Source organism: Helianthus annuus, chromosome 12, assembly GCF_002127325.2.
Source record: "Helianthus annuus cultivar XRQ/B chromosome 12, HanXRQr2.0-SUNRISE, whole genome shotgun sequence".
Lineage (NCBI taxonomy): Eukaryota > Viridiplantae > Streptophyta > Magnoliopsida > Asterales > Asteraceae > Helianthus > Helianthus annuus.
In genome coordinates, this window is record NC_035444.2 from 56,797,396 (window position 1) to 56,806,019 (window position 8,624).

General features: G+C 40.9%; 1 long non-coding RNA gene across 1 annotated transcript; it reads left to right on the forward strand.

The window, feature by feature from the left end:
* Positions 1-2,356: 2,356 nt before the first annotated feature.
* On the forward strand, positions 2,357-3,597 carry LOC110896727. Its single transcript, XR_002568116.1, has 3 exons — positions 2,357-2,814; positions 3,088-3,180; positions 3,558-3,597. It is a non-coding gene; the product is annotated as an uncharacterized LOC110896727 (long non-coding RNA).
* The last annotated feature ends 5,027 nt before the right edge of the window (positions 3,598-8,624 follow it).

Genomic DNA, 8,624 nt, shown 5'->3' on the forward strand with positions numbered 1-8,624 from the left:
GTAGAAGTGTTGAAGACTCCATCGATCGATGAATTGGAAGTTCAAGACGTAGTCACCGAGGAAGATCCAAACTGGATGACTCCCATCAAAAAGTTCCTAAAAAATGGTGAACTACCCAATGATCAAGTAGAAGCTGAAAGGGTTAAAATCAAGGCAAGGCAGTACGTACTACAAGGAGAAACCCTTTACAAAAAGGGTTACCTTGCCCCCTTGCTAAGATGTGTTGATCCTAAGCAAAGTCAGTATTTGATCAAAGAGATTCACGAAGGCATATGCGGAGCTCATTTTGGAGCTAGGTCGGTGGTTGCAAAACTCATGAACCTTGGGTATTTCTGGCCCTCAATGCATCGTGATACCGCTGAGCAATTAAGAAAAATGTGATGCTTGACAGATCCATGCACCGATCCCAAAAAGTCCCAAGCATGACCTTGTCCCAATAACCTCGGCATGGCCATTCCATAAATGCAGAATGGACATTGTTGGTCCATTTCCCCCAAGCAAAGGAGGAGTAAAATTCTTGCTGGTGGCAATAGATTATTTCACCAAGTGGCCCGAGGTTAAACCACTTGCAAAGATCACGGGCAAACAGGTCATCGACTTTGTTTGGGAGAACATTATTTGCCGTTATGGATTGCCGGGAGTACTCGTCACTGATAATGGGAAGCAATTTGCTGAGAAGCCTTTCAGCATTTGGTGTAAAGAGTACAGGATCAATCAGGTCTTCAGCTCAGTGGCTTACCCGCAATCAAATGGTCAGGTTGAAAGGACAAATCGAAGCATAGTGAAAGGTATCAAAACAAGATTGGGAAGGTACGAAAGCAACTGGCTCGATGAATTGCCTAGTGTTCTATGGGCCATAAGAACAACCGAAAAAACAAGCCATAAGAGAACACCCTATAGCTTGGTATTTGGATCCGAGGCTGTAATCCCAGCCGAGGTAGGAGTTGTAACACAACGAATTGTCAACATGGATCCCGAAACAAACTAGAAAGAGACCATGTTGAACTTACAACTCCTAGAAGAAGCACGAGACCAAGCCGCAATTCAAGAAGCCAAGTACAAGCAACGAATGGAAGCCTACTACAACAAGAAAGTCAGGAACGAATGTTTCAGGCTAGGAGACCTGGTCTTAAGAAACAATGAAGCTAGCAAAAAGGAAAATCAAGGAAAGCTTGGCCCAAAATGGGAAGGCCCATACACCATCCTTGAAGCACATAAGGGCGGATCTTACAAGCTAGCAGACTCAGAAGGTAAAAGGCTTCCAAGGCATTGGAATGGAAAGACCCTGAAAAGGTTCAATGTCTAAACAGGAAAAATTGGTTTATATTTCACAAGTTGTACTTCGAGAATGACACTACGAAAACCTTTTATAAGAACAAGTATCTGTTGAATGAATGAAGTTGTTTTATCAAACTTGTCTTTCTATCCTAAGATCAGGTTGAGAACCTAGCAAAAAACTCCATGGCAGGTGTAACATTCCTATTTTTATATAAAGAATTATAGGTTTGGTTAAATTTATTAACCACTAGTAACTAGTAACTAGTTTATTTTTAATATAAATATTCAACCCAAATAATTTTAAACACTATTTTATATAGTTGGTTGAAATATTATATTAATAAATTGGCCTGTATATAGGTCACCTTTCTAAATAAAATAAAAGTATATAAAAACTTATATTATTAGACAGGTAGATTACGGGTAAGCTGACCGTTAAAAATATGAAGTACCTATATGGGCCTAGGAACCGTATAATAATTAAATTATAAAAATACATTACATTTGAACCTACTCCGTTTTTAATGAAACTTGGTTCAAAATGTAGACAAAAATATACCCGTTCTAAATGACATATTTGTTATTTTCTAGAACGTTATATTTTACAAATTATACGCGCCAAATAAGTTAAGTAGTTAAAATTAATTATGATATATATAATATATAATTGAAATTTGAAACATGTCTCATGAACATGTTTCGTGTCTAAATTCATGTTCCATTAATATATATATTAAATAATAAATGATAATAATATATAATAATAATAATAAAGTAAAAATAAAATATATCTAATTGAAATATTGAAACTAGTTTCGTGTCCCCTTTTCCAACATTAGTGTCCCAAATTTTAATGAAATAATAAAATAATAATATATGTTATGGATAAGTATGTAAGTTATATAATAATAAAAGATTTCAATTGTTAAATCTACAAGGGACGAGTGGCACTGTACGTGTCCCACCTAACATTCAAAATATAAGTACATGTCTTCCTGTAGTATGAAGGATCAAGGAACACCTAACTATAAATAGCACCAGGCACATCCTAATATTTTCCAACTCTCTCGAACTCTCTCTCTCATCCAATTCCTTTTTCTTTGTGATATAATTATATTAAAAAAGATCCCAAATTGATCCATAAGTAAAACCCCGGACCCCTGAAACCCCAATCCATGTCAAAGATCAAGAAATTAAGATTTCCTGGTTCTCAGACGGGCCGCGTAAAGGATAGGCAGACCCTTACGCGGGCCGCGTCCACTTGAAAGATGACCGGATAAGCATCAAGGGCTACGTGTCATCTGCATGGCACACCTACTTGTGACTAGTCAAACCTACGCGTAGACTGGGCGGCCACACGGGCCGCGTAAGGTGTTGCTAAGGTGTTACGCGGGCCGCGACAGACCTTAAATTCACCTATAAATAGCTTAGGTCCCAGGCAGTCCTCTGGTGTAGAAAGTTTCTTTTAGAAACGAAGTTATACTATCCAAATTCGAATATTGCTTTCAGGATAGCGAGGCGCTGCTACGATACCGGGTATTAACTCGATCGCTGCTACAATTCAATGTTCGATCGATTGAAACTATCCGATGAATGTTTTAGTGCTGCTCAAATTGGGTTATCCTTTGTCATTAGTCGTGATTCTGACAGGATGTTTGAGTACCACCCGAACTCGGGGAATACTCTGTCATTCGTCGTGAATCCGATGGATGTTTAAGTGATTGCACTTTGTCATTTGTCGTGAGGGTTTTAATCTCGTGAGTTATCGTAAATGCTGTATTAGTTACTTACCGAGTTCGTGTGCACTAGGTTACAAGACTAATCAATAGGCTAAGCTCTGCCTGCAATATCTAAGCTAACCAATAGGCTAAACTCTGCCGTATAAATCTGCATGCTTATAATGTGAGTCATTCTATTTTTATCAACTATTTTACAATACTCCATATTATTTTCCAAAGTTATAATTACAGGGATTAAGTCTTTGTAGTCTTCAATTACAGCCGGTATGTGGGGTATTGTGCACATTACTATTGTTTTTATCAGTTTAGGTGGGCGTACCTAAATCATGATATATGTCACTTTTGGGTGAACGGACCCAACAGTGATATGACCACAGTCACAGAAACGAGTCGAGTGACAAATACTGTGGGTAATTGGTTGACATATAAACATTGTAATCGCTCTTAATACTGTATATTATAACAATGTGTCATTTTATTAAAATGAATGATTCACTCAGTATTTCCCTGCTGACAAAACCTTTTTAAAACGTGTTTCAGGTAATTACAGTAGATTGGAGTAAGAGTTGGATACGACACCAGCAAGACTTACAGAAGTGGCTCATTTTTATCAATTAAATTAAATTAAGAAAAATTGTTTTATATAATTGGGTTTATCCCTTATTAAAGCTACCATTGTAAAACATGGGTTTTTATCCCATCTATTTAATAAATAAAATCCGGTGTTTCTAAACTCTGGTCTTTTTCCTAACTCACGTTCCTGATGAAATTTCCGCTGCAATGTTTTTAAAATAAACCACCGGTACCACTTGGCTGCTCGCGGTGCTCGATTCCATCCAGGGTGGGGTCGAGGGTCGTGACAGCAGGGGCCATGTAAGAGGATGAGCTCCCAGGCCACATCGCTCAATAGGTTCAAGGGTTGAATGAACCTATATAAGGGGTGAGTTCCTAAATCAATACAACTCCATGAGACTTATTAATTAAAAATAAAATTATCTCATAGATGGGTTTGAACAACCTACACCAAATGTTCCTTAAGCCTTAGAAAAATAATCAACAAACAGGCTTACGAAATCAAACAAAAACAAGAAAACAAATAGGATAGGTGTTATGCCTTCTTGTTAAAAATACCAAGGCTAAGTGACTGCAGCACTGAACCCTTTAAAGTATAAAAAACATAAGGGCAACACAAACTCGACAAAGACAAAGTTATGAGAAGACAAAAATGATGCAACTTAAACAAAAAATTTTAAAGACACAAACAAAGTCAAGCCAAAACACTAAGAAGCCTTCAAGGCTTCAAGCCTCCGAAGTGACAACTTGAAACCTCAATGGTTTCAACCTATCTACAGATAGCCAAAAAGCTTAAAAGCTTAAAACCAACCAAGCTGCCTTAACAAAATAGGCACAAGTATAAAAACACAACACAGAAAATAGCTAAGCATAATATCATAACCAAGAAAGCCCTGAAAGACTTTCAAGCATAAGTTAAAACAAGCCCCAGTGACTTGCAAGTTAAGATATTGTTCAAACGGCCACGCGGGCCTAAAACACAACCAACAGGAACCTTAAGGGTTCCTGAAAACCTAATATTGTTTAAGGTTAACATCACAAACCACAAATTGTTTTAAAAGTGCTAAGAAAGCTACGAATTTCATGCATCAGTAGAAGGCTTAGAGGCCCCAAAGCTGTTACCTTTGGCCTTCTTAGTCTTCTTAACCTTCTTAGCCTTTGGGCCCTGATCATCAACAGTTGAACCCTCCAAGCTGGCATCCTTAGGTGTATCAGATTCTTCAGGAAAGGTATCTTCACTGTCTCCCGAGTAGGAACGTTTCCTTGAAAGGGAACTAAGTATTTCAACACATACCTTTTCATTCAAACCGTCCGGCTTCAGTCCCTGCAAGATGGAGAGAGGCTTATCATAACAAGAAACAACCTGACTCACATACGGGTACGATAACCTCTCCATTTGCTCAACAGAACTCTTGAAGATGTTGGAAGCCTCGGGACGGTACAAGGGAGATTTTTCCAAAGGATGGCCAGACTCGTGAAGCTTATAACCCGCAATAAGACCTTGATGTTTTCCCAGATTGAGCAGTTTAGTGTAAGCCTCGCCAAGAGCGAAGTTAAACTCTTTAGAATGCAGAAGATAGGTAACAACCTGATGAAAACCTTGCTCAATGAGCCATTGGTTATCCCTAGTGGCTTGAGCAACCAAAGTCTTCAAACCACCTTTCTCCTCATCAAAAGCCTTCTGTTGAACAGCCAAGGCCTCTCTATCAGATTTCGGCTTCAATCGTTCAGCTTCAAAACTCTTTTTGAGATCACCCATCTCAATCTCGTGCCTCTTTGTTAACTCGCTCACTTTCTTGGCCCAAGCCAGCTCTTTCTCAGAGAAGCTATCAATGTCACACCCCCAAAAATTCACCCGCGGAGTACCACCACTTGGAGGCGTGACGTGACCAGGATCAAGTCACCAATCATACTGAACATATAATTAAATAGTAAAAGTCATTCATCAATACAAAAGGTGTTTTCAAAACCAAACATAATCAATTGTGTAGCGGAAGCATTTATGTAAAAACCCAATATAAGTATCATGTTCTCAATAGTAAATGTTTAACATGGAACTCAACAGTCCATGTGCCCACAACGATCGCGCCTCCCGTGCAAGCTCCAAGTACCTATTGTCCTGCAAGGCATGTAACAGAGAGTCAACAACTAGTTGAGCGAGTTCACAGTAAGTAAGTTCGTAATAGTAAGTTCATGTCGTAACAGGTGGCTCTACTGGGCCGGTAGTATGTTCTATTGGTGGGGGCTTCCCACATTTGTATATAGTATGTTCTATTGGTGGGGGCTTCCCACATTCTATTGGTGGGGGCTTCCCACATTTGTACATACACTAGACTATTCGTAACCATGAGTGTACTTCTTAACCCGAGAACAATAGTACGTACAAGGTATACGTAGGTTTTACGAAAGTGCCCTTCTTTACCCGAGGACAGTGGTACGCGGGGGTTTACGTAATTACGTAGGTTTTACGTAAGTGTCCTTCCTAACTCCGGAAGACAGTAGCATGTGTGAGTATACGTAGGTTTTACGTAAGTGTCCCTTGAACCCTGACGACAGTGGTAAGTACTTGTTTACGTAGGTTTTACGTAAGTGCCCTGCTTAACCCGAGGACGATGGTAGATAGTCTAGTAACAGTGTAATCCAAATAATTCATCAATCCTTTTCCTTCAATCCCATTCCCTACCCACCGGGAATCCCATGCCTTGGTAAGGGTGTGAACTCACCTTGGTTTTGCTCGGCAGATACACAGAAAAGTCAATCAAGCTCTAAGGTGGTCAACCACGTCCTACCATGGTTACCATACAAGTCAGGTTCATATTCAAATAGTGCACTTATATTCTACACGTATTGTACACAAGTAATGACCATAGCATACACGTATAATTATGGCAGTTCATCAACAGAACAGTCACGTAAACAAAGTCCAAGTATGCGGCCCAAATGGTTGGGCTCGTAACAGGGTGCAAAGTCCAAAACAGTGTGCCCGTGTTCGTGGTCTCGAGTCGAGACTGGAGATCTCGAGTCGAGACAGTGCGGTCTCGAGTTGTGCTGGCCTCAAGGTCTCGAGTCGCAACAAGGAGGTCTCGGGTCATCATGTACTAGTCGAGACTACACGGTCTCGAGTCGCAACCGGACCCGCAACCGTGGTCTCGGGTTGTGCTGTATGTGCTGATGATGTGCAGTCTCGAGTCGAGACTGTGGGTTCTCGACTCGCAACCCTCTTCGAGACTATGAAGTATAACAGTTTCCTACTATGCAACTCATTGTTTCCGAAATATTAGCAAACAACTTTGGCAGTTTCACAATCAGATCAAATCACGATTATTCAACATTCAAGTACGTTCATATCACCGCAATCATCATCAATCCAAGAACAGTAATTCAATATCATAAGGGACATATAATCGGATCATATGATTAATGAATTTAAAGACTATCATGCAACCCTAAGTCATGTGTACAATAAACCAATCAATACCACAAATCATAACATCACAGCCGGTTATCATGCATACACCCGAATCGGATTAGATCATCATATGACAATACCCAATCATTTATCAACAATCATGTACCATTTACAATTCATCACATGAGACATGTATAACCACATATCATAACACAACAATTAACAAATACTAACAGGTTGAGAGGAATAGAATGATCCGAACACAAGGATCCTCGAGAGTTGAGAGGTTGACGTCGGGTTCCAAGGGGAAAACGAGAGAGAGAAAGAGAGCTCCTAGGGTTTGTGTATGTGTAAAGTGTTTTGCAACCATGAGGAGTATACCCCATCTCCTAGTGTTATGCGTGTAATTGGAGTGGGCCGAACCCTTTACACGGGTTGCCATTTGGTCTCGAGTCAAGCATAGAGTGGGCCGAGAAAGAGATGTAACGAGAGATGAAGTGTGCGGCCCTAAAGGCTTGCGTGACAGGTATACATATTCACATAACATGTAGCATTTATTCGTTAATATCAACATATCAAATAATCACATAGAGTTCATACACGTCACAGTAAACACAAATATAGGTTCTGAAGTACGAGTTGTCACATTATCCCCAACTTGAAAGAAATTTCGTCCCGAAATTTGGTACGTACTCACTGAGGAAGCTAGGTAAGTTGTATCGTTTACTGCTTTTCCTGGGGTGTCACATCCTCCCCCCGTTGATCTGGAATTTCGTCCCGAAATTCCGTGGTAGCTTCAGCCTCAGTAGTGGTTGTACTGTTCGCGAATAATTGGGGGTACTTTTCTTTTATTTGATCTTCGCGTTCCCAGGTGAACTCTGGGCCACGACGGGAGTTCCAACGAACTCGAACAAGAGGGATTCTCGTGTTCTTGAGGACCTTAACATCCCGGTCCGTGATTTCTACTGGTTCCTCGACGAATCGCAACTGCTCGTCGATAGTGAGTTCCTTCAGAGGAACAATGAGGGTCTCATCTGACAGGCACTTCTTCAGATTCGACACGTGAAAGACGTTGTGAACTGCACCGAGTTCAGCTGGTAGGTTTAGTCTGTAGGCTACTTTGCCTATTCTTTCTACGATCTCAAACGGTCCGACATACCGCGGATAGAGTTTGCCCCGTTTGCCAAAACGAACCACACCCTTCCAGGGTGAGACTTTGAGTAGCACTCGGTCCCCAACTTGGAACTCGAGTGGTTTCCTGCGCTTATCAGCGTAGCTTTTCTGACGGTCGCGAGCCGCCGCCATGCGTTGCCGTATCTGAGCAATCCGTTCAGTAGCGTCAACTACCATTTCTGGTCCTGTGATTTGACTATCCCCCACCTCTGCCCAACAAAGAGGTGACCGGCATTTACGTCCGTACAATGCCTCGAATGGAGCGGCTTGAATGCTGGTGTGGTAACTGTTATTGTACGAAAACTCCACTAAAGGGAGATGCTTTTCCCAGCTGTTGCCAAAATCAATGACACACGCCCGAAGCATGTCTTCTAGGGTTTGAATCGTGCGCTCAGACTGCCCATCCGTCTGAGGGTGATATGCTGTGCTCATGTCTAGCTGTGAGCCAAAAG